This window comes from Salmo trutta, chromosome 9 (assembly GCF_901001165.1).
Source record: "Salmo trutta chromosome 9, fSalTru1.1, whole genome shotgun sequence".
Classification (NCBI taxonomy): Eukaryota; Metazoa; Chordata; class Actinopteri; order Salmoniformes; family Salmonidae; genus Salmo; species Salmo trutta.
In genome coordinates, this window is record NC_042965.1 from 1,528,746 (window position 1) to 1,554,720 (window position 25,975).

Below are 25,975 nucleotides of genomic sequence, written 5' to 3' on the forward strand. Positions count from 1 at the left end.
CACATACTTAGCTAGTAAATGCAGCTAGCTAGTTTAGCCTACTCAAACAACCAGCTCAAACAGACAGGGATGCTATGTTAGCTAGCTGGCTATACAACACTGGAACTCTTCCAAGTCAAGGTAAGCTTTTGGTTTTATTAATTAATTGCCACGCCGGTGTAACTCCTAGACTGCTTGATGCTGACTTTACACTGTACTGCATAAAAATGATTGTAGGGGGTTTACTAACACGTTAGTCAACATAGCTACTAGAACTATGACAGTAATATGGTGACAAAGATGTAGCTTGTGTGTAGCGGTTAGGATATGGTTTGGCATGCAAGGTTTTTTCACCTGGTTACAGGAAGCTGATATGTTGTGCACTGAAGTCCACAAGCGGAGGGAAAAAGTGAGAGGAAAGCATGTATATGCGAGAAAGAATACAACGATCCAAGGTATCATGTTTTTTTTATGTGGCTGCTATTAAAGTGAACTGTGTTTGCGTATGATCAAGGGTGCATTCATTCCACCAATTCTGATGAACAACTTTCTCAGAGACTTGCTGCTTTGATGTCAAACAAAAAGTAAGTCATCTCAGACAGTTGAGTCAGAGGAATTCCTGTCATGGTATGACACGAGCATCTGATGTTACGAAGGCTTCAGAGGAGAGCAGTGTGTGTGTTCCTGGTGTCTGTGACGCAAATCATATTTCTCCAAATCTCCCTAAAAGTAGGACGAGGCCTCTCAGAAGGGAAGAGAGCTGAGAATCAGAATCAGCCCCGCCTGTCACACAGCCACACACTGGAGATGTCATTGATGGCACCTATCAGCTACATGTAACCACAGCCACCCGCTGGAAACCACGGTTTGCTGCTTTAAGGCAAACACCAACAGACTAAACAACACACTTTTGTTTTGTTATGGTTCTTTGCTTTAGTGTTTGTGTAGTTATGCTTCCTCCCTATCTCTCCTCTGACACTTGCTGTCAAAAACCGAGATGCAAGAGCCTTTTTCTTAGTTGTGTTCATATTTTTTTGTTTGAAGGGTTTTTCAGATATGCAGATACTAGTATGCAGATATGGCATCAATTTGTTCCTATATATGATACGATTGACAACATGTAGCCCATGTGTAAGAATTACAACATACATTGTGTGTGCTGTACCTGTTGGGACTCCTGCAGTAGCAGGATGAGCTCCATGCACACAGAGGCCAAGCCTCCCGTGGGAGCTGTGCAGGCTGCAGTAGCTGAGGAACATGCGCAGGAGAGGCTGGTTGCTCTGGAGCCAGTATCTGCGAGTGTGTTGGACCTCTCCAGGCTGGGCCTGGGCCTCCTCTCTCCCTGGTCCTGCCATGCCCTGGGCCAGCTCTAGCTGCAGCACCTCTGCAGGGCAACCACCTCCCTCTTGAGTTGAGTGGGCAGGATGTTCCCTGAGGGCATGAGTATGTTGTCCTCTTCTAGTGGTGTCTCCGTCAACGGAGAGACGGCATCCTGGAAGACGCTGCTGTTGTTCTTAGTGCTGGTGTTTTTCATGGCCAAGCCCTTTGGTTCATAATCATCGTCCTTCTCCTCCTTGTCGCTGTCCCATGGATCTTTTGACGACTTTGGGCATTTCGGAGAGGACTCCAGCGCCAGCATAGGGCAGCCAGCCTGCATGTGAGCGTAGGCTGCCGTAAAGAACAGCCTCCTCTCCACCAGGCTGATGGAGTGGGCAATGCGGCCCTCCGCCATCAGACCAACCCTGGAGAGGTGGCGCAGCAGTAACGGATGTGTCCGGAGGTAGGTGTAGAAGTTGAAAACCTCAGGGTTACAGGGGGACATGGACTAGGTACCTGCAAATCACAGCTCTATCATTAATTGACCTCAAAATAACTGACAAAATTATTGAACCTCAAATCTGAAAAAGATAATTCTCCGACTACTACCAGGTTGAGTGGTGTGGCCAGCCTAAGTGAAGGAGCCTGGGTTTAGGGCAGCTGGCTTCTCAAGCAGAGTGAGAAGTGGCCGGCTGTAGTCCTCGAGTACCCAGTAGGCCATGCTGCGCATGAAAGGGTCCTGGTGGGCAGGCAGCTGGCGGGCTTGGCCTAGCATGTGCTTCTGCAGGATGTGCTTGTAGGTGGAGGATGTCTCAAACTCAGATTCGTATAGCCGGGAGATCACCAGGGCCAGCTGCAGGTCCTGCATCTTTTCCAGGCAAACCTGAACAAGGCAAGCCAACCCCCACCCAGCATTAGTGTTGAAAGCAATTGCAGTAGCAGCACAGAAAAATACCTCACAGGAATATCCAACAAGGTCACCTCTACCCTTGGCCTGGCCAGACATAATTTCCATAAAATGCTCAAAAACACCTTTTAATTTATTATTTAAGAAGAAAAAAAATACAAAATTAAAGTAGGTAACGTAGCTACCTCTCTCCTGAAAATCTTTGTATGAAAAAGGTGGCACACTAAAGATATATCTATCTGCTTACAGCGATATGAGGACATGTTTACCTCCATAGCATCCTTGAGGGAGCCTGCCAGTAGGAGGAAGGATGCAGAGTGCTGGAAGCGCTGCTTCCCCAGCAGAGAGAAGGCGTTTTTTAAAGCAGAGAGAAGGCATTCTTTAAAGCAACCTTCCTCCAACGGTCCTCACTGAAGTTGTTGCTGAAGAAAGCTGTCATTTTGACATTCTTCTTAGACCTTGACGGAACAACACAAGTTGTCATTATACTGACTTTCTATAATGTGAAAGAATTGTTCCAATCTTGTCAGGAGTTTTGGGGAATGATATTCAAGATCTTCTCAAAGACATTACCTGAACAGTCCCCAGACCACCGCTTTCTTTTACATAGCGAGATAGAATATGGCGGCATCCAGAGGATCGTTCTGCCTTTGAAAATATGCTTTTGCTACCTGATGAATAACAGAGGTATAAAAAAAACATGAGTATATAGGTCATTCCAAATCAAATCTATTTGTCACATACACATGGTTAGCAGGTGTTAATGCAAGTGTAGCGAAATGCTTGTGCTTCTAGTTCCGACCATACAGTAATATCTAACAAGTAATATAACCTAACAATTTCACAACAACTACCTTATACACACACAAGTGTAAAGGAATGAATACTAATATGTACATACACACACGCTCATTTGTAAATACACACACGCTCATTTACAATACTGAATTCAGTAGTACAGCAAAACCGGACTTTGTCTTATTCTTTGAGATATAAACGAAGGACAATCAATCAATAACTACATATATAAAGATGTACAATGCCTTTAGAAAGTATTCAAACCCCTTGACTTATTCCACATTTTGTTGTGTTACAGCCTGAATTCAAAATGGATTACATTTTTTTTCTCTCACCCATACACGCACACACACACACACAATACGCCATAATGACTAATTGAAAACATGCTCTTAGACATTTCTGCAAATGTATTGAAAATTAAATACAGAAATCTCTTTTTTACATAAGTATTCACACCCCTGAGTCAATACATGTTAGAATCACATTTGGCAGTGATTACAGCTGTGAGTATTTCTGGGTAAGTCAGAGCTTTGCACACCTGGATTGTACTATATCTGCACACTATTGTTTCAAAATTCTTCAAGCTCTGTCAAGTTGGTTGTTGATAATTGCAAGACAGCCATTTAAGTCTTGCCATAGATATTCAAACTGATTTAATTTAAAACTAGACCTCTCAAGACCATTCAATGCCGTCTTAGTAAGCAACTCCAGTTTATATATTTGGCCTTGTGTTTTAGGTTATTTACTTGCTGAAAAGTGAATGTCTGCCAGTGTTTGTTGGAAAGCAGACTGAACCAGGTTATCCTCTAGGATTTTGCCTGCGCTTAGCTCTATTCCCTTTATTTTTATCCTAAAAAAAAACTCTATAGTCCTTGCCGATGACAAGCATACCCATAACATGATGCAGCCACCACCATGCTTGAAAACACAAAGAGTGGTACTCAGTGATGTGTTTGATTTGCCCCAAACATAATGCTTTTTATTCAGGACATAAAGTTTCTTTGCAGTTTTACTTTAGTGCCTTATTGCAAACAGGATGGATGTTTTTGGAATATTTTTTATTCTGTACAGGCTTCCTTCTTTCCACTCTCATTTAGGTTAGTATTGTGGAGTAACTACAATGTTGTTGATCAATCCTCAGCTCTCTCCAATCACAGCCATTAAACGCTAACTGTTTTAAGTTTAAGTCACCATTGGCCTCATGGTGAAATCCCTGAACAGTTTCCTTCCTATCCGGCAGCTGATTTAGGAAGGACGACTGTATCTTTGTCGTGACTGGGTGTTTTGATACACCATCCAACGAGTAATTAATAACTTCACCATGCTCAAAGGGATATTCAATGTCTGCTTTTTTATTTTTACCCATCTACCAATAGGTGCCCTTCATTGATAGGCATTGGAAAAGCTCCCTGGTCTTTGTGGTTGGAAAAGCTCCCTGGTCTTTGTGGGTGCTCGACTGAAGGATCTTACAGATAATTGTATGTGTGGGGTACAGAGATGAGGAAGTCATTCAAAAATCATGTTAAACACGATTGCACACAGAGTGAGTGCATGCAACTTATTTGACTTGAGCAAATTTTAACTTCAACTTATTTAGGCTTGTCATAACAAAGGGTTGAATACTTATTGACTCAAGACAGTTCAGCTTTTCATTTTCAATTCATTTGTAACATTTAAAAAACATAATTCCACTTTCACATTATGGGGTATTATGTGTAGGCCAGTGACACATACTTTCAATTTATTCCATTTTAAATTCAGGCTGGAACAAAATGTGGAAAATGTCAAGGGGTGTGAATACTTTCTGAAAGCACTTGGGCTCACCTTTTCAATACATCGCCGGAGTTTATTGGTGCTCCTGAGCCACCAGCCTACGCCCATGGCGTGTAGTTCAGGCCATGTGGGGTCTCCCTTCTGCAGGGCAGGCAGCATGTTGAGAAGCTCAGCCTCAGAGTGGAAAGCCCAGGCGTAGTGACAGGTGGACAAGCCTGGAGAACCAAATACAGGTTATCAGACATTCCATCATCACACAAGTCTACACAGCACCAGGCCTCAGGAGCTACGGTTGTTTGATTTATCCTGCTACTGGTCACTAATACTCCTGTTACTTACACACACACACACACACACACAAATACCATTAGTATATTACCATAAGTATTTATATATTCCTGCTACCAGTCACTTTTTCAGCCCTTTATACATGTATATCCTACTACCAGTAACTGCAGTGGCAAGAAAAAGTATGTGAACCCTTTGGAAGTACCTGGATTCCTGCATAAATTGGTCATCAAATTTGATCTTCATCTAAGTCACAACAGACAAACATAGTGCGCTTAAACTAACAACACAAAGTATTGTATTTTTGTCTATATTAAATACATAATTTAAACATTCACAGTGTAGGTTGGTAAAAGTATGTGAACCCCTTGGCTAATGACTTCTCCAAAAGCTAATTGGAGTCAGCTAACCTGGAGTCCAATCAATAAGACAATGAGGTTAAGAAGAATCCTAGAGTGTCAGTTAAAGACTTACAGAAATCTCTGGAACATGCTAACATTTCTGTTGATGAGTCTACGATACGTAAAACACCAAACAAGAATGGTATTCGTGGGAGGACACTACGGAGAAGCCACTGCTGTCCAAAACAAAACATTGCTGCACGTCTGAAGTTTGCAAAAGTGAACCTGGATGTTCCACAGCGCTACTGGCAAAATATTCTGTGGACAGATGAAACTACAGTTGAGTTGTTTGGAAGAAACACAACATAATGTGTGGAGAAAAAAAAGGCACAGCACACCAACATCAAAACCTCATCCCAACTGTGAAGTATGGTGGAGGGAGCATCATGGTTTGTGGCTGTTTTGCTGTCTCAGGGCCTGCACAGCTTGATATCATTGACAGAAAAATGAATTCAAGTTTATCAAAACATTTTGCAGCAGAATGTTAGGCTATCAGTCCGCCAATTGAAGCTCAACAGAAGTTCGGTGATGCAACAGGACAACGACCCAAAACACAGAAGTAAATCAACAACAGAATGACTTCAACAGAAGAAAATAGGCCTTCTGGAGTGGCAGTCAGAGTCCTGACCTCAACCCGATTGAGATGCTGTGGCATGACCTCAAGAGAGCAGTTCACACCAGACATCCCAAGAATGTTGCTGAACTGAAACAGTTTTGTGAAGAGGAATGGTCCAAAATTCCTCCTGACCGTTGTGCAGGTCTGATCCGCAACTACAGAAAACGTTTGGTTGAGGTTATTGCTGCCAAAAGAGGGTCAACCAGTTATTAAATCAAAGGGTTCACATACTTTTCCCACCTTGTACTGTCAATGTTTACACTGTTTGTGAAATAAAGACATCAAAACGTATAATTGTGTGTTATTAGTTTAAGCAGACTGTGTTTGTCTGTTGTTGTGACCTGGATGAAGATCAGATCAAATTATGACCAATTTATGCAGAAAACCAGGTATTTCCAAAGGGTTCACATACTTTTTCTTGCCATTGTATTTATATACCCACCTCAACTTTTCCAGTTCCCCTGCACATCGAATAAGGTACTTGCACTGACCTGTATATACTTTCATTCTCATGTTTCTTTACCTCTCATTTTTTGTATTCAATTTTCTATTATTATAATTATTATCACTGTATTGTTGGAAAGAGCTCTCAAGGTAAGAATTTCACTGTACTGTTGTTAACCCGTCGTATCCTGTGCACGGGACGAATAAACTTTGAAACTTGATCATATAATACTAATATTATGGTAATTTATCCAAAGTGATTTCAGCTAATACAAATAAATAAAGCATCCCTATACAGATCCCATTATGGCGTCTGTGCGCATGGGCCGCACCTTTGAAGCAATCTCCATTTTGAAGTAGACAATTTTCTTCTTCACGACTGGCTGATCCCTCCTGATGACCCGGTTGGACATGACTCCAATGAAGTTGGAAGTCCCACCCAGTTGACTACATTAAAATGGTTGAAGCCCTCAATGGCACTGCCCATGCTAATACAGGCCGCTAGAGGCTCTATAATTCTCTATGGGTTGCAGTAACTTTATATTCACACAGCCTCTAAGGCAGCTTTTCCCAAACTCGGTCCTGGGGACCTCAAGGGGTGCATATTTAGGTTTTTACCCTAGCACTACGCAGATGATTCAGATAATCAAAGCGGGATGTGTTCATTATTTCAATCAGCTGTGTAGTGCTAGGCAGTGTTGTAAAGTACTTCAGTAGTTTTTTGGAGTATCTATATTTTTGACAACTTATAAATAATGTACTTTTTACTTCATACGTTTTCCCTGACACCCAAAAGTACTCATTACATTTTGAATGCTTAGCAGGACAGAAATGGTCCGATTCACACACTTATCAACAGAACATCCATACTGCCTCTGATCTGGCAGACTCACTAAACACATGTTGCATTTGTAAATTATGTTGGAGTGTGCTCCTGGCTATCTGTAAATAAAAATAAAATGATGCTGTCTGGTTTGCTTAATATAAGGAATTTGAAATTATTTACTTTTACTTTCGATACTTAAGTATATTTAAAACCAAATACTTTTAGACTTTTACTGAAGTAGTATTTTATTGGATGACTCACTTTAGTCATTTTCTATTAAGGTATCTTTACTTTTACTCAAGCATGACAATTGGGTACTTTTCCCACCACTGGCGCAAGGGCAAAAAACTAAACGTGCACCGCTTGGGTTCCCCAGGGCAGAGCTTGGGAAACACTGTTCTAAGGAGCTATACATAAGGTTTACATACCAAACTTCATGGCCCCATGTCCATCGGGTCAGTTCTTATAGCCCTGGTGTGATACGGTGCCATCTAGTGGTGTAGCGTGGCAGACTTTGAATGCCGCATCTAACCATTCTCAAATTAATTAGAGGCCAATTCATTGAGTCTATATACCAAATCTGGAGTCAATCTGACTCATGGTTCATGAAAATATTTTTTAAAGTCTTTTTAGTATATTTGACCATGTCAAGGGGAAACCCCACAATAAATTGGCTAAATCAGTATAGGTGGCCCAAGCAGGAATCAAACCCACTGTTCTGTATGCTATATTGTTGAGTTCAGCCTTGCCTACCTTGTCGGAGCAGCTGGGCGCGATGGACAGGGTGGTCAGCAGGAACTTCAGACCGCACTCATCCAAAGTTTCTCCACCTAGTCAATGAAAAGAACATTACCATCTACAGTACTTCTCCTCACAGGCCTTCTACCAGAGTAAAACAAATACACCCCCTTGAGATATGGTTTATATTAGTCTATAAAACAACATTTATTTGGAGAAGGACTGTGGAGGGCAGTTTGTGCACTCGCTCTGATGCCGATGCTTGTGGTAGTGATGGTGTTGGCAAGGCCTTTGAGGGACATCTGCTCCATGCGGGTCAGACGCGGCAGGCTGGAGTGGAGCAGGGTGCTGGATAGGACCTGGGCATGCTCGGGCCCAAAGAAGGTGGGACTGTACTGGGACTGGTCTATGACCTTAGCACCGCCATCCTCCTGGTCACTGTCCATGGGCTCCAGGTCCTCCACACACACCCCGCTGCTCTGGAAAAGTTCATCGTAGGCATCCGTCTGACTGGACCCGTGGCCACTCAAGCTGGCTACCTTGTCTTTGGGCTGGGGAGAACAGTCCTCGTCGGCCGCCAGCAGCGCGTACAAGGGCAGTGGAGTGATGGACTCAATCTCTGAGTAACTCTCACCCTTGCTGAAGGGCTTGGGGTCCCTGGTGGTGCTGCCACCAATGCTGATGGTGCGGAAGCGGAGACGCTTCTCCTGGTTGGTGTCATTGTCTTCGAGGGCCACGATCTCTCCAGCGATGCACTTGACCAGCTGGGAGAGGATGGCCTTGGCCCGCCGAACCTTCCCCAGGTCCATGAGCTCCAGCAGCTGTACCGGGTGGTATTGGGGCAGCGTTGGGAGCAGGTGGTACGCTGCCTCAAACAGCCCTAGTCCTCCATCTCTGCAGGCATGTCATAAGCTGTCCTCTTACCACTCAGTTCCTGGGCCAGGCTGGTCATGGACGCTGCCCATTTCTGTCATGGTGGTGTTGGGAGCCGTGGACTTGGCCAGAGCAGGAGGCTGCCACTGGGAGTACACATGCATCTTGCAGTCCATGCCCACCACCAGGATGCCGTCCTTCACCCAGGACAGGGAGATGGGGATGGGCGGGGAGCCCTCCACAGAGGAGACAAGGTCCACGGAGCGCAGTAGGACCAGGTGGGAGGAGCTCTGCTCCCTTTGGCCCTCAGACAGTCCCAGCTCGGGAGGTTTACCAGAGAGCAGGCCGTACATGTAGATTTTGGAACCAATCCCCACAGTGAGAATGTGGGAGCAGTCTTCCCTGGAGACCCAGTCCAGGTGGACCAGACTCTTACCAGAGGTCCCCAGGCAGTCATCACTGGGCTGGTAGATGTCCAGATTATTATTCTGCAGATTCAGCTTCTTGGTACCACTCTCCATGTTGTTGTCTGTGGGAGTGGTGGCATCCAGGACGAGGGTCTGCTCTAGCACCCAGTGGGAGCTGCCTGTGGACTCACACTGGAATATCCCTACGTGGACCAGTGGTTCTCTGACACCCGGCTGAGGGTTATGGCTTAGGTGGTTAGGTGAGGGCTAGGGTTGTGTCGGTAGGCCACTGCGATGCGGCTGGTGTGACAACAGCGGAGCTCTACTGGTGTGCCCAGCACAGTAATGGCACGGCTGTTGCCCAGCCCCTCTTCCACCAGCAGAGGCCACTCATCCCAGGTGTACGTTAGCTCCTGGGCGTCTGGCTCCACTGCAGCCGCCCTGCATTTCCAGAACCTCACCTTCACGTCTGAACAGAACGTGGCCAGGAGATACGGAGCGCCACCGGCGGCTGCAGGGAGGATGCGCTCAGATGACCTGAAACAAGAACAATAATTAGGTAGTTAGTTTAGCCACACTTCATGGGTAAGCTCGTACAAAAACTCAGTACAATTGACTTGGGCTATATGAACCCGGAAATCTACAGTTAAAACACTAGCCTAGCGATTAAGACCACCCCCCACACTAATCCAATTTCAGTGTAACTGGTTCCGTTCAATAGAAATAGCCAACGCCTTGGGAGTTGATTACATTCCCATGGAGGAACAAACTGGACTGCCCCGTTATACAAGAGTGAAGGGCATTGTGACTGTGGTTCCGTGCTCTCTCTTACCTGCTGAAGGTGTGACATTGATCACTTTCATACCGTCTGGAAGAGCCAGCTCCAAACTGTACAGCCTGTGAGTGGTCAGGGTGAGGCGGCAGGCACTCTGCAGGTTGGATGTGCAAGGCTTGTTCTTCTGGGCCGCAGGGGAAGTGAACATGTCAAAGTTAAAGGGGCAATTCAGAGTTGATGAGGTTACATTTGCCCTCTCAGGTGGACCACTGGTCTCGTCTGTAAGGACTCACAAAAACAGATGGGAGCTAAATATTGCTAGCCAAGTTAAAGCTAGCTGACTTGCACACAACGCTTTAAGATATAAATTAATCTTCGAGTGCAGTTGTTGGTACACACCCATAATGATTGGGAGAGCTGCCAGTTGCAGATGCCACATATGCAGGAGGGACCTGCCAGGCTGGGTAAACTCTACCACTACCAGGAAGAAGCGGGCAGAGAAGCCTGGCTGGCTGGAGGCTGCAGGAGAAAAACAAACACACAATGACATGTTTATTATACTGAATGAGATGGGACACAAGAGCAAAGTGAAGGTTATAGTAGTGAGTGTGTTTCCTTATCCTACCAGTGTCTGTCACGGGAGCTTCCTGAGTGGCATCTGTCAGATCACTGCCCAGAATGAGATCCTCCTCAAATACATGTTGCAGCCGAGTCTCCTTCCCCTGCTGCAAAGCACAGAATAGAATAGACTATTTCCCCAAGGGAAAATTGGTGGTAGTTCCGCCTGATTTAAGGCGTACTGGCTAGGCTACAGTGTAAAACATCTATGGCATGGCTGACCTTTTTATTGAGATCAGTGGAGGCTGCTGAGAGGAGGACGGCTCATTATACTGTCTGGAATGGAGTGTAATGGCTGGAATGGAGTGAATGGAATGGTATCAAACGCATGAACACCATGTGTTTGATACCATTCCATTTACTCTATTCTGGACATTATTATGAGCAACCTCCACTGATTGAGCCATTAAACAATATGTTAACATAGAATTCAGTATTGAATAACCGAGTGCGTTTGCTATGCCAAGCATACCCCAACCATGGAGCTGAAGAAGGTCAGTGAAAATCTGCATGTGCTCACATAAGAACTTGTTTCCGTCTACCATAGATGTATACTTACGAAGTCATCTGAATCAGAGTTAGTTTGGCAGCTGGGGTGAAAGAGGAGTGATTACAATAGAGGAAACCAAGTCTAGATTTAACTTTAGCCTGCAGCTTTGATATGTGCTGAGAGAAGGACAGTGTACCATCTAGCCATACTCCCAAGTACTTGTATGAGGTGACTACCTCAAGCTCTAAACCCTCAGGAGGTAGTCATCACACCGGTGGGGAGAGAGGCATTCTTCTTACCAAACCACATTACTTTTGTTTTGGTGTTGTTCAGAACAAGTTTAAGGGCAGAGAAAGCTTGTTGGACACTAAGAAAGCTTTGTTGTAGAGCATTTAACACAAAATCCGGGGAGGGGCCAGCTGAGTATAAGACTAGCATCTGCATATAGATGAATGAGAGAGCTTCCTAAAGCTTGAGCTATGTTGATGATGTAAATTGAAGAGCGTGGGGCCTAGGATCGAGCCTTGGGGTACTCCCTTGGTACCGTATACCATACCGGGGTATACGGTATTACCATCGGTGCACATAAGGGCCGATATTTTTATTGATATGCTAACAAAGTACTAGAAAATTCCCATAGTGGATGCTAGCTAAATGCTAATAAGTGCAACAAACATAAACTAAATGCAAGGCCAAACATGTAAAGTTATACAACTACCTCAAAAGGCTACTCACGTTTGATCCAGAAGTGGATTGATTGTCTGCTGTAATCAAGAAGATTGATATTGCAAGCTAGCCGCCTAACGTTATAGCTACCAAGTAAACAAACCAAATGCTTAGTTGGAGCCCTGAGCTGGAGAAAATGTATTTTGCACATCTTGGGTAGTTAACTTGGAGGTATGTGATATTTAGCTGGAAAACATTAGTGTAACTTGGCCACCTCTCTTGTGCTGCTCAACAGTTGATCATCACGTTTGCTCCATATGCTCTTTGTAAGCAAACATACCATGTGAGTGGCTCAATTGAATTTTTGTGAATAAATGATACCGACTTGCTTTTTCTATTAAAAACTTTGGAAGCCTTCAACTTTCCAGCTGAAATAATACATTTAAAATAAATATTATATAAATATCCTAAAGAAAAAACATACATAAATAATACATTATCTGATGAAATTGCTTTAGAAAGGAGCACAAGACAGGGATGTCCCCCCCCCGTTTGCACTGGCAACTAAACAACAGCTTGCAGAAAAAATTTGACAGGACCCAAATGCAAATGTAACAGGTATTGGTAAACATTAATATAAACTTAACTTGTTTGCAGATGATCTCCTAATATACCTTACCAATATTGAAAACTCAATGCCCCCTTACTAAAAAATATATACAGAACAATCTAAAATCTCAGGTTATAAAATGAATGTGGAAAAAAACTAAAATGATGGCAAATAATACCAAATGATCTACAGCAATCCTTTAAGTGGACGACCAAAAAGATCAAATACTTAGGATGCTTAAGTGACAACAAACAACACATGTATAAAGATAACTCAACAATATGAAAATAGATCTATTTAATGGAACTGTCAATATGAAAACAGATCTATTTAAATGGAACCGTCTTTCCATAAATCTTACTGGTAGAATAAACCTCTTCAGAATGGCATGGCTCCCAAAGTTTTTATATTTATTATCGGTAATACCAATTACCCCCCAAAGACACTCTTTAAAAAAAGTACACTCGACCATAAAACCTTATATGGGCAAATAAAACTCATAGAATAAAAAGTCTGAGATTGGTTTTAACTTCCCATACTTGGTACCACCCAAGACTTTTACTTAAGACATTGTTAAATACACTAAAGAGGAACAATGGGTAATTATTGACGATGTGCCTGCTCATCCCCAGAATCTTTTCACGTGTCTATTTTCAAAGAATAAAGCTAAGAACATTGACAACTTCATAGTTAAGAACACTGTAAAATGTGTTGACACAACCTCCAGACGAGCTTCAATGCCATACAACTCTCCTTCCGTGGCCTCCAACTGCTCTTAAATGCAAGCAAAACTAAATGCATGCTCTTCAACCGATCACTGCCCACACCTACCCACCCGTCCAGCATTACTCTGGACGGTTCTGACTTAGAATATGTGGACAACAACAAATACCTAGGTGTCTGGTTAGACTGTAACCTTTCCTTCCAGACTCACATTAAACATCTCCAATCCAAAATTAAATCTAGAATCGGCTTCCTATATTGCAACAAAGCATCCTTCACTCATGCTGCCAAACATACCCTAGTAAAACTGACTATCCTACTGATCCTTGACTTTGGCGATGTCATTTACAAAATAGCCTCCAATATCCTACTCAACAAGCTGGATGCAGTCTATCACAGTGCCATCCGTTTTGACACCAAAGCCCCATATACTACCCACCACTGCGACCTGTATGCTCTCGTTGGTTGGCCCTCGCTTCATATCCGTCGCCAAACCCACTGGCTCCAGGTCATCTATAAGTCTCAGCTCACTGGTCACCATAACAGCCCCCACCCGCAGCACGTGCTCCAGCAGGTATATCTCACTGGTCACCCCCAAAGCCAATTCCTCCTTCGGCCACCTCTCCTTCCAGTTCTCTGCTGCCAATGATTGGAACAAACTGCAAAAATCACTGAAGATGGAGACTCATATCTCCCTCACTAGCTTTAAGCACAGCTGTCTGAGCAGCTCACAAATCACTGCACCTGTACATAGCCAATCTGTAAATAGCCCATCCAACTACCTTGTCACCATATTGTTATTTATTTGATTTATTTTGCTCCTTTGCACCCCAGTACCGCTACTTGCACACTCATCTTCTGCACATCTATCCCCCCAGTGTTTAATTTGCCATACTGTAAAAAAAATGCCACTATGGCCTCACCCCCTTATCCTACCTCATTTGCACACACTGTATATAGATTTTCTCTATTGTATTATTGACTGTATGTTTGTTTATTCCATGTGTAACTCCGAGTTGTTGTTTGTGTCGCACTGCTTTGCTTTGTCTTGGCCAGGTCGCAGTTGTAGTTGAGAACTTGTTCTCGACTACCCTACCTGGTTAAATAAAGGTGAAATATATATTTTTTTATAAATAAAATGGAACAAAATTAAACAGATTCTACAATAACCAATATCGCTCCCAAAAACACAACCCTATGGAACAATCCTTGGATAGCTTTTCAGAATGCACCGATAATGTCACACCCTGACCTTAGAGATCCCTTTTATTCTCTATTTGGTTAGGTAGGGTTCTCAATCAGAGGCAGCTGTCTATCGTTGTCTATGACTAGGGTGAGAAATCTATGTTTTCTATTTCTTTGTTGGCCGGGTAGGGTTCTCAATCAGAGGCAGCTGTCTATCGTTGTCTCTGATTGGGGATCATAAATTGACAGATAAATTGGTCCACATGGTAAACTAAAGGCATAGAAACCGTAAATAACTTGGTAATAGGAAATACATGTATTTCCATGACAGAATTAAAATGCAATTTTGGACTGACCAATGTAGATTTCTTTTTAAATACTTAAGTTTCATATCACTATTTTATTTTGAAATCATTTGGACATCAGCGCAATCTTGAGGGGATCCTATTTGAGTCAGAAAAGGATATTCATATGATACGTAAGCTATACAAAACCTTGCAGAGGCTATCCAACTGACAACCTCTTAGAAAAAAACATAAACTATTGGAACCAAGACTTAAAAATAACTGATATTGGCACAAGACAGGGGGAATGTTGGAACATAACTATTGAAATAATGTACAGTTTAAACTGGATTAAATATGTATAGAATGTATTATACAAGAGACAAAATTCACACATTTTACAGCATAATGACAGTCTTGTCTTAAGTATAAACTAACAACTCAAATCTATGCCTTCTGGGAATGCTATAAAATCAAAGTTATGGGCGGAGTTAGGAAGTTGGCTGTCAGAAGTATTACGATGTAAATGTACTTTTTAATCGTCTGTCTGCAGATTTCAAGACATGTCATATGAGTGTGCAGAGAGACCCGATGGGTTGGATGATACTCATCAATTATCTTGAGAAATGTATACCTAACTGGAAATCAACCAATCCTCCATCGTTAAGACAATGGAGAAATCCTGTGCTTCATTATCTAAATATTGAAAGAGTGGGGGCAACGGAGAGGGACAAAATGGTGCAATTTGAGGACGTGGTTGGAGAGTAGTGCAGGCACTGGGGGATGGGGTGAGAACAGGTGGGTCTGTGCAGGTGTGATGTCGTTGACATTTCTGTGCGTCTGCATACTGAGTATATGAAATATGAACACCTTCTCTTTCCATGACAGACTGACCAGGTGAAAGCTATGATTGCTTATTGATGGCACTTGTTAAATCCAATTCAATCAGTGTAGATGAAGGGGGGAGGCAGGTTAAAGAAGGATTTTTAAGCCTTGAGACATGGATTGTGTATGTAAGTGCCTTTGAACGGGGTATGGTAGTAGGTGCCAGGCACACTGGTTTGTGTCAAGAACTGCAACGCTGCTGGGTTTTTCCACACTCAACAGTTTTCTGTGTGTTTCAAGAATGGTCCACCACCCAAAGGACATCCAGCCAACATAACACAACTGTGGGAAGCATTGGAGTCAACTTGGGCCAGCATCCCTGTGGAACTCTTTCCACACCTTGTAGAGTCCATGCCCCGACGATTTGAGGCTGTTCCGAGGACAAAAGGGGTTTCAACTCAATATTAGGAAGGTGTTCCTATTGTTTGGTATACACAGTGTATGTTGTCTTTTTTTGTATGTGTATTTTTGTATTGTTTAAAAAATTAACATCTGACTAAAAAGTAAAATGGCCCGGTATATATGGTGTACCGCACAAAGCCTGCCTGAAACCCATTTAAATCTGTCTAAATGCCATGTTGCATGGATCCATCTCGCTTTCCTCCTAGGTTAACAATACATTTTCAGCTATGTACTAGTCATTGAGCTTGGCTGTCTATGCTGACAATAGATGTCACAATGTTTGTTTGAAAGGAAATGGAAAGGAACAGAAGCAAACCTAGCCAGCGACTAAAGACCGGGGGGCAGTTCCTGATACGTCATTTTGTCCCATGAGCCTTAGTCTGTCATTGTATCAATAAATAGACAAACAACTGTGACTCAGACTCAATACTCTATTTATTTTTGAATTGTTTTTTATTTCACCTTTATTTAACCAGGTAGGCAAGTTGAGAACAAGTTCTCATTTACAATTGCGACCTGGCCAAGATAAAGCAAAGACGTTTGACACATACAACAACACAGAGTTACACATGGAGTAAACCAAACATACAGTCAATAATACAGTAGAAAAATAAGTCTATATACAATGTGAGCAAAAGAGGTGAGATAAGGGAGGTAAAGGCAAAAAAAGGCCATGGTGGCAAAGTACATACAATATAGCAAGTAAAACACTGGAATGGTAGATTTGCAGTGGAAGAAAGTGCAAAGTAGAAATAGAAATAATGGGGTGCAAAGGAACAAAATAAATAAATAAATACAGTAAAGAGAAGAGGTAGTTTGGGCTAAATTATAGATGGGCTATGTACAGGTGCAGTAATCTGTGAGCTGCTCTGACAGTTGGTGCTTAAAGCTAGTGAGGGAGATAAGTGTTTCCAGTTTCAGAGATTTTGGTAGTTCGTTCCATTCATTGGCAACAGAGAACTGGAAGGAGAGGCGGCCGAAGGAGGAATTGGCTTTGGGGGTGACCAGAGAGATATACCTGCTGGAGCGCGTGCTACAGGTGGGTGCTGCTATGGTGACCAGTGAGCGGAGATAAGGGGGGACTTTACCTAGCAGGGTCTTGTAGATGACCTGGAGCCAATGTGTTTGGCGACGATTATGAAGCGAAGGCCAGCCAACGAGAGCGTACAGGTCGCAGTGGTGGGTAGTATATGGGGCTTTGGTGACAAAACGGATGGCACTGTGATAGACTGCATCCAGCTTGTTGAGTAGGATATTGGAGGCTATTTTGTAAATGACATCGCCGAAGTCGAGGATTGGTAGGATGTTCAGTTTTACAAGGGTATGTTTGGCAGCATGAGTGAAGGATGCTTTGTTGCGAAATAGGAAGCCAATTCCAGATTTAACTTAGAATTGGAGATGTTTGATGTGAGTCTGGAAGGAGAGTTTACAGTCTAACCAGACACCTAGGTATTTGTAGTTATCCACATATTCTAAGTCAGAACCGTCCAGAGTAGTGATGCTGGACGGGCGGGCAGGTGCAGGCAGCGATCGGTTGAAGAGCATGCATTTAGTTTTACTTGTATTTAAGAGCAGTTGGAGGCCACGGAAGGAGAGTTGTATGGCATTAAAGCTCGTCTGGAGGGTTGTTAACACAGTGTCCAAAGAAGGGCCAGAAGTATACAGAATGGTGTCGTCGGCGTAGAGGTGGATCAGAGACTCACCAGCAGCAAGAGCGACATTGATGTATACAGAGAAAAGAGTTGGCCCAAGAATTGAACCCTGTGGCACCCCCATAGAGACTACCAGAGGCCCGGACAACAGGCCATCCGATTTGACACATTGAACTCTATCAGAGAAGTAGTTGGTGAACCAGGCGAGGCAATCATTTGAGAAACCAAGGCTACTGAGTCTGCCGATGAGGATGTGGTGATTGACAGAGTCGAAAGCCAATACCAGCACAGTATTGTTTCTTATCGATGGCGGTTACGATATCGTTTAGGACCTTGAGCGTGGCTGAGGTGCACACATGACCAGTTCTGAAACCAGATTGCATAGCGGAGAAGATGCGGTGGGATTCGAAATGGTCGGTAATCTGTTTGTTGACTTGGCTTTCGAAGACCTTAGAAAGGCAGGGTAGGATAGATATAGGTCTGTAGCAGTTTGGGTCAAGAGTGTGTCCCCCTTTGGAGAGGGGGATGACCGCAGCTGCTTTCCAATCTTTGGGAATCTCAGATGACACGAAAGAGAGGTTGAACAGGCTAGTAATAGGGGTTGCAACAATTTCGGCAGATCATTTTAGAAAGAAAGGGTCCAGATTGTCTAGCCCGGCTGATTTGTAGGGGTCCAGATTTTGCAGCTCTTTCAGAACATCAGCTGACTGGATTTGGGAGAATGAGAAATGGGGAAGGCTTGGGCGAGTTGCTGTGGGGTGTGCAGTGCTGTTGACCGGGGTAGGGGTAGCCAGGTGGAAAGCATGGCCAGCTGTAGAAAAATGCTTATTGAAATGTTCAATTATAGTGGATTTATCGGTGGTGACAGAGTTTTCTATCCTCAGAGCAGTGGGCAGCTGGGAGGAGGTGCTCTTATTCTCCATGGACTTTAGTGTCCCAGAACTTTTTTGACTTTGTGTTGCAGGAAGCAAATTTCTGCTTGAAAAAGCTACCCTTGGCTTTTCTAACTGCCTGTGTATATTGGTTTCTAACTTCCCTGAAAAGTTGCATATCACGGGGGCTGTTCGATGCTAATGCAGAATGCCACAGGATGTTTTTGTGTTGGTTAAGGGCAGGCTGGTCTGGAGAGAACCAAGGGCTTTATCTGCTCCTGTTCTAATTTTTTTGAATGGGGCATGCTTATTTAAGATGGTGAGGAAGGCATTTAAAAAAAATAACCAGGCATCCTCTACTGACGGTATGAGGTCAATATCCTTCCAGGAAACCCGGGCCAGGTCGATTAGAAAGGCCTGCTCGCTGAAGTGTTTCAGGGAGCATTTGACAATGATGAGTGGAGGTCGTTTGACCACTGACCCATTACGGATGCAGGCAATGAGGCAGTGATCGCTGAGATCTTGGTTGAAAACAGCAGAGGTGTATTTAGAGGGCAAATTGGTTAGGATGATATCTATGAGGGTGCCCGTGTTTACGGTTTTGGGGTGGTACCTGGTAGGTTCATTGATAATTTGTGTGAGATTGAGGGCATCAAGCTTAGATTGTAGGATGGTTGGGGTGTTAAGCATGTCCCAGTTTAGGTCACCTAGCAGCACAAGCTCTGAAGATAGATGGGGGGCAGTCAGTTCACATATGGTGTCCAGAGCACAGCTGGGGGCAGAGGGTGGTCTATAGCAGGCGGCAACGGTGAGAGACTTGTTTTTAGAGAGGTGGATTTTTAAAAGTAGAAGTTCAAATTGTTTGACATTTAGTCTTCCTGACAGTTGGAATATTCTATTCTGTTAGACAAAACCTATATTCTCTAAGCAAGTAAGCATTTGCCTGTAGTTAATTTTGTGCCTAGCCATGGAAATACCTCATTTAGATCAGTTAGTTAGGCCAACATTATTTCTATGTGTAAGTTATTTGGTCTGGTGCAGATTTCAAATTATGCTAAGTAGACATAAAACATTTAGCATGTGGTAAAATGCTTAAAGTAAAATTACATAACACTACATTTTTCTGATTCTTGGATATTTGTTCCTTGGGTAGGATTTTATTTTGTTCTGTTCCCTGAACATGTGGCTAATGACAATCTGTGAGGATTCCTTAACAACAATTGGGCTAGCTTATGTTCTCATTTCTTTGATGCATATTTCAGTACTGTCGTCTTTGATCATCTTCACTCTCCACATTGGTCTGCAACTCACAGTTCTCTCAAAAGTCACAAGTATGTGCATGGTACTTGTTATAATCAGTGACAATGTCTTCACGTTGATTAAAATGTCCCCCCTCTTCATTGTTGCTGACAGATTGCAGCTTAATATGGAAGCATAGTTTGTGTCTTTGAGCCGGTTCAGCTCATGAACCAGAAAGACCGGGCATCAGCTGTAAGTGCTAATTGTATTGTTTCTAAAGAAGTAATTGATTCTTAATGACTGCACTGCATTATTAGTTCCTAATACTATATATGCAAGGAAATTATACATCTATTGTTCCGAATGAGTTGATATTGACATTTGGATTTCATTGTTTGAATGCTTGTGCACGTATAGAAACTGAGCTACCAGTGGCAGAAGAGTGGACAGTTTGTTTTGCAGTCCATAGCACGCAACCTGGCCTGGGACCCCACAGGTAAAAGCATTTTGATAAGTGTATTTTGTATCTTTCCGAATAAGAACAACCTGTGTTTTTCACATTTTTATTTTTAATTTAACCTTTATTTAACTAGGCAAGTCAGTTAATGACAAATTCTTATTTACAATGACGGCCTAGAACAGTGGGTTAACTGCCTTGTTCAGGGGCAGAACAACAGATTTTACCTTGTCAGCTCATGGATTCGATCTAGCAACCTTTCGGTTACTGGCCCAACACTAACCACTAGGCTACCTGCTGCCCCAATATGTTTTTATTTTATTGTCTGTTTTTTGTTGTTGTTGATGCGCACAGGCATTCATCTCCTAATTGGGTCCACCAGCCTCCAGCTGTGGTCTAATATCAGTGATGGTTTGGATGAGGAAGGAGAACTTGCAGAAATAACCCTTGGTGACCCTCAGTGTCCCTGGATGTGTATCTGGCACTACAAGTAGGAACTGCACTAGTTTTTTATTCCCAAAAACCTTTTCATGCATTACTGATATGTTGTCGTTTCCCCCTCATCTTCTTAGATTGAACCGCTTCCCCAATTCAGTTCATGAAGTTCTCTCCAGATGGAGAATTCTTTGCTACTGCCAGGCAGGTGGGTGGCCTTTGGTGTGATATTTTTTATTAAATTAATTCTTATTTTACAATGACGGCCTACCCCGGCCAAATCCTCCCCTAACTTGGATGACGCTGGGCCAATTGTGCGCCACCCTATGGGATTCCCAATCACGGCTGGTTGTGATATAGCCCGGGATTGAACCAGGGCCTGTAGTGACGCCTCTATCACTGAATTGCAGTGCCTTAGACTGCTGGCGCCACTCGGTTCATTTTAAAGGAAAGACTTTACAGAGAAACACATGACACGCTAAGATGTGATTACTCAAATAGCCATTAGCCTTTGTAGTAAATGTGTACTTAATCCCAGTGGTACTGTTGTTTTCAGGACGACTGTCTGGTCAAAGTGTGGTACAGCACCAGTAAATGGCAGGCTGGCGTGACCAAGCTGTTTACCCCCCCGAAGCACAGCTCCCAGGGGGAGCTGGACTTCTCGTTTGTCTACCTGGCCCACCCACGATCTGTGACAGGCTTCTTCTGGAGAAAGACCAGCAAGTACATGCCACGGTAAAGCCCATCGTTAAAGGTTTTAGAAGCACTGATATTGTCCTTGTTTGTCCATACCTGATCTGACAAAGCTCTATTCTCTGTGTTTCCCTTCCCTCCTGGGCTTCTGTGGGTAATATGCTACTGACCTGTTGTAAATGGTAAATTAATTTTCTCAATGATTTGTAAGGACAGTGCGTGTCGCCTGTGGGCCGAGACCCTGCTTCCGAGTGATACCTTGCTGTCGGACACACACTCAGACATGTTAATAACAGCCAGAACAGCGACATGCTCAAATCGACAGGCGGCAGCAAGAAGACTCCCTCTCATATCAAAACGCAGGGCAGGAACACATCGGAGCTAGGAAAAGTGTCTCCAGCGTAGCTGCATAGTCCATCAGGCTGGTGAGAAGTTGTGAGAGCAGCTGGCTTAGAGCTAAAGGGCAGAATGAATTGAATATCTGTCAGGAAGATTGTTTTCCAGGATTTGCAGCCCTTGAGAACTTCATTAATAAACTTGTCCTTGTTTCTGTATAGTACACCCTTGAATTACTGTACCTCCGCTCTTTTTTTCTTAATGTACTTTGGACTTTGTTGAGGTGACCTAATAACTAGTTGTATGATCAGATGCACTCTCCTCATTACTTCTAGTGTACAAAACTTGAAGATGGTCATTACATGATTATGCGTCTCGCCAGAAACGCAGAAACAAATAAGCAAGAGACAAATTATATTGGGGAAAAAATTGATATGTAAAAGTGATGAAAGTCTGACATTTGCAGAAACACTTATAAAAATCACTGACTGCGATATCAGAGCTACTATTTTAGTTTGTATGGCTTTCCAAAGCCAGAGAGAGGGAGCCCTACTTAGGAGCCATTTTGTCTCTTGCCTCAGTTGAACCTGCAGGAGTTGTACAGAGCCCTGTTAAGAGGTGTGGCCCAGCCCTCCCTGACGGCTGCCTCCCGTACCAGCAGAGCACACACTACAACAGCATGCCCCATGCCAACTCTCTCTGCCACTTCCACATCGCTGCCAGCATCAACCCTGCCACAGGTATTCAAGACACAAACCAACTGTCACCATTAATAAAGAGGTTCAGTAGCATTGTTTACATTGCGTAACAGTTCATTTTAGGATAAACTTTTCTTTAACAGCCTCTCACAAACTCTACTTAATGGTTAAGAATATGATTAGACTTGGTCTTACAAGCACATCTGACGGATCAGTCATCGTTGCACATATTTAGGCTCCAAAGTGTTTCCTGGCAATGTAACCTGACCAGAGTTAACACTACACACACATTACTGTACAGAGTTAGTGACGATATGGGTGTGTTGTCTGGTGCAGATATCCCCCTGCTGCCCTCCATCACGTCACTGTGTGTGTGGGATGACGAGGAGCCTGGCGGGCCCTTCACCGTGCACTGGCTCAACAACAAGGAGCTGCACCTTACCCTAGCCATGGAGGTGTTCCTGCAGCAGCTCAGGGGCAGCATGGAGCAGCACACCTAAAAAAAACTCCCAGGAGGGTAGGTAGCATGCAGCGGTGTATTCATTAGTGCAAACTGTAGCAAAACGTTATGCAATGGAAAACATTTTTGTAATGGAATACGTTTAGCAATTAAAACGTTTTATAATAAAATGTAGCATTTTCTTTTTGGAAAAGTTCAGGTTAGTCCCTCACTGTTTTTGGCTGTTTGCTTCCGCTTGGTTCCTAGGGAACACACCCCAGCGCTCTAAATGACTGCATTCTCACACTTGACCAGATTGCACAACACGTTGTTCAAAAAGGCATTGGCCAATATGATTAACTTTAACCTTGAAATTAAAGTGCAACTTTCTGTTGTGGTGAAATATACCTCTTTTGATAAATTGTTTGACAATGACAAGAAGTTATCCATAACTCTATTCTAACTAAACAGTTTTATAATTCGAGAGCAGTTTGATATTTACCAAAACGAAAGCGAAAGACTTATGAATAATTTATCATTTGAGAGCCTATCATGTATTTACCCTTTAGTGGTGTGGAGATGAGGATTAGGCTGTGAGCTTTTCTCCTGTGTGTATGTCTGTCTCCCAGAGCCTGACTATGAGCAGGAGGTAGAGGAGGCTGCTAGGCATGCGGTAGAACGAGGACCCGACGTGGCGTCTGTCCAGCTGCAGCGGTGAAGCACCAGGTGCAGATGCTACAGGAGAACTGGAACAGAGGGGCGGACATGCTGTTCAGTAGAGACCCCATGGACGGCTCTCTGCTGGAGTGGCAAGTTGACATGCTAGATGAGTATCACCCCGCCATGTTCCGCCAGGTCCAGGTACGTTACCTTCATCAGGAAAGCAACCTGACTGACATTTCTGTTTTACATTACAATAGAACGATGCATTTCATCTTTGACCTACGCAGTTTGTCAAAATATTGTATTTGCATCAGCAAACAGACATCTCCTATGGTTTCTCCATCATAATAGAAGATAAATTAGATATAGTATATGTGGTGTGACTGATTGTGTCCTGTGACCGATTGACCAATAATTTCTGTTTTGCGTGTCTTTTTATATGTGCAATAATAACATAAAACATGCAATAATAACATAAAACAAAGTGCCCCTCATTGAAAACAACATTACCTGTCTCTGTAACACTGAATCATTTTGTACAGCTTCCATTTTAAATGGATTCTCACTGACGCTGGGTTAATTACTGTATATTCGAATTAAGTGTTACATTATATGAAATCGGAAATTCCCTTGATGCGTTTATCTGCAGTATAATGATTGGGCCTCTTGATCCGTCAGTCAATGCTGCTGATGGAATCTCTATTTAAGTGACATACAGGTTTATTAGGGCTGGCTGCCTTAATTTTTCTCTTTTTTTTACAGCGGAAAACGCAGTGCATAATAATGATGCTGATGAATTTTTGTGAGGAACTGAAGTAGCACTGACTGGCAAATGTGTTTCCATTGGCCCGTGACAGGTGTCCTTTGTGTCTCAGATCCCTGTGGCCTTCCCCACGGTCGAAGCCAACTCTCTGAGCCGCAGCTTGGTCATGTATGCCTGCAACAAGAACGTGGAACTGTCCATCCAACATGGCCGCCCGCCGGCCTGCCCCACTCCTCCTCGGTGCTCATCACCTACGGCCAGAGCAAGGCAGCCTCCAGCACCCTGCTCCTCAGCATCTTCACCCCCAATGCGCTCATGATCTCCATGCACGCGGACGGCTCCCTGAATCAGTGGGCGATCAGCTTCGCCAAGGAGTCGGCCTTCTCAACCGTTCTTAGCGTGTCGCGCAACTGCGGCCACTGCTTCCACCTCAACGACCTGGCCTGCCACTCCCTGCTGCCCCTGCTCCTCACCACCTCGCACCCTGCGGACCCCCGACGTGGACAGTGTCATGGCCGCCCTCTCCCAGCCACTCAGGGGCAGGCCCTGCCGGGTGTCCCTGGGTGCCATGTCGAAGGACCCCAATGCCATTTACAGCGAGCTCATCCTGTGGAAGGTGGACCCGGTGGAGCCCTTGTCCTTCTCTGGAGGGGTATCTGAGCTAGCCAGGATAAACTCTCTCCACTCCTCCAACATAGCCTGGCTGCCCACACTCATCCCCAGCAACTGCCTTGGTAAGGAAGGAGATAGTCAGTGGATTGACCTTTGAAAACCCTGTAGCTACAATTACTGTCAGCCGATGGGTTGTAATTGTTTTTTTCCACTGCAACTCACCCAGTGCCTGCTTTGTGGCCAGTCATGGTCACTCACTGAGGCTCTACCAGGCGGTTATTGAAGGCAAGAAACTCCTCAATGAGCTCTCCAACCCTGAGATATCAGTAAGTCAACAACCAGTACAATCACAATATTTTTTTAAATCTCAGATAATGTTCTATTTTTACCCGCTCTAATCATAGGAGACTTTCTATGAGACCTAAATCTCTGTCGGTATGCCTCAGGCACAAGCTCATAAGCGCGAAGAACAGTAGCTTTGACCACTTCATAGTTCAAACTATCTTCCAGAGGTAGCGCTGACAAAACCTCTTGGGCTTTACCAGTTAATTTACACTGAAGTAATAAGCACCATACTTCTTCAGGCCATTTCAAGGCTACGGCTATACATTCAAACACACAAAAATAGGAGTCAACCGCTGACTCTCTGAACAAAGGTACTAAGGCAATCTGCCTACTAATGTCAAACGTGTTGGAAGCTGGTGAGGACGACTCACTAACAGGCACAGTAGGAACGGAGGCCAGCCTCGCTGTCTCTGCCTCCAGTTCCATCTGGCGCATTTTGAAATCCATCTGCCGCTTTTCTCTTTCTTTTTCTGCCTCAATTTTACAAATCTCCAACTCTAACTGCCGCTGTTCTCGTTCTTTTTCAAGTTTACACATTTCCAACTGGAGATTTTCTCGCCTAATTTGGGCTCTCTCTTCCGCCTCCTGTTGGAACTGTATAGAACGGACATCCCTCCTGGCATCACCAGTTGACAGTGGGGAGAGTGGATCAAAACGGGGCAATGTGGCTGGAGCTTTAGCCTTGCCTTCGGTCTCAGACACCGACAGGCTTACAGGAGCAGCAACATCCCCTACAGGGGTAGTAGGTTCAGGCAGCGGTAAT

General features: G+C 43.8%; 2 pseudogenes; one reads left to right on the plus strand and one right to left on the minus strand.

Moving 5' to 3' along the window:
- Nucleotides 1-1,348: 1,348 nt before the first annotated feature.
- Nucleotides 1,349-11,244, minus strand: LOC115199563 (dmX-like protein 1; annotated as a pseudogene).
- On the plus strand, nt 11,243-25,383 carry LOC115199565 (dmX-like protein 1; annotated as a pseudogene).
- Nucleotides 25,384-25,975: the final 592 nt, after the last annotated feature.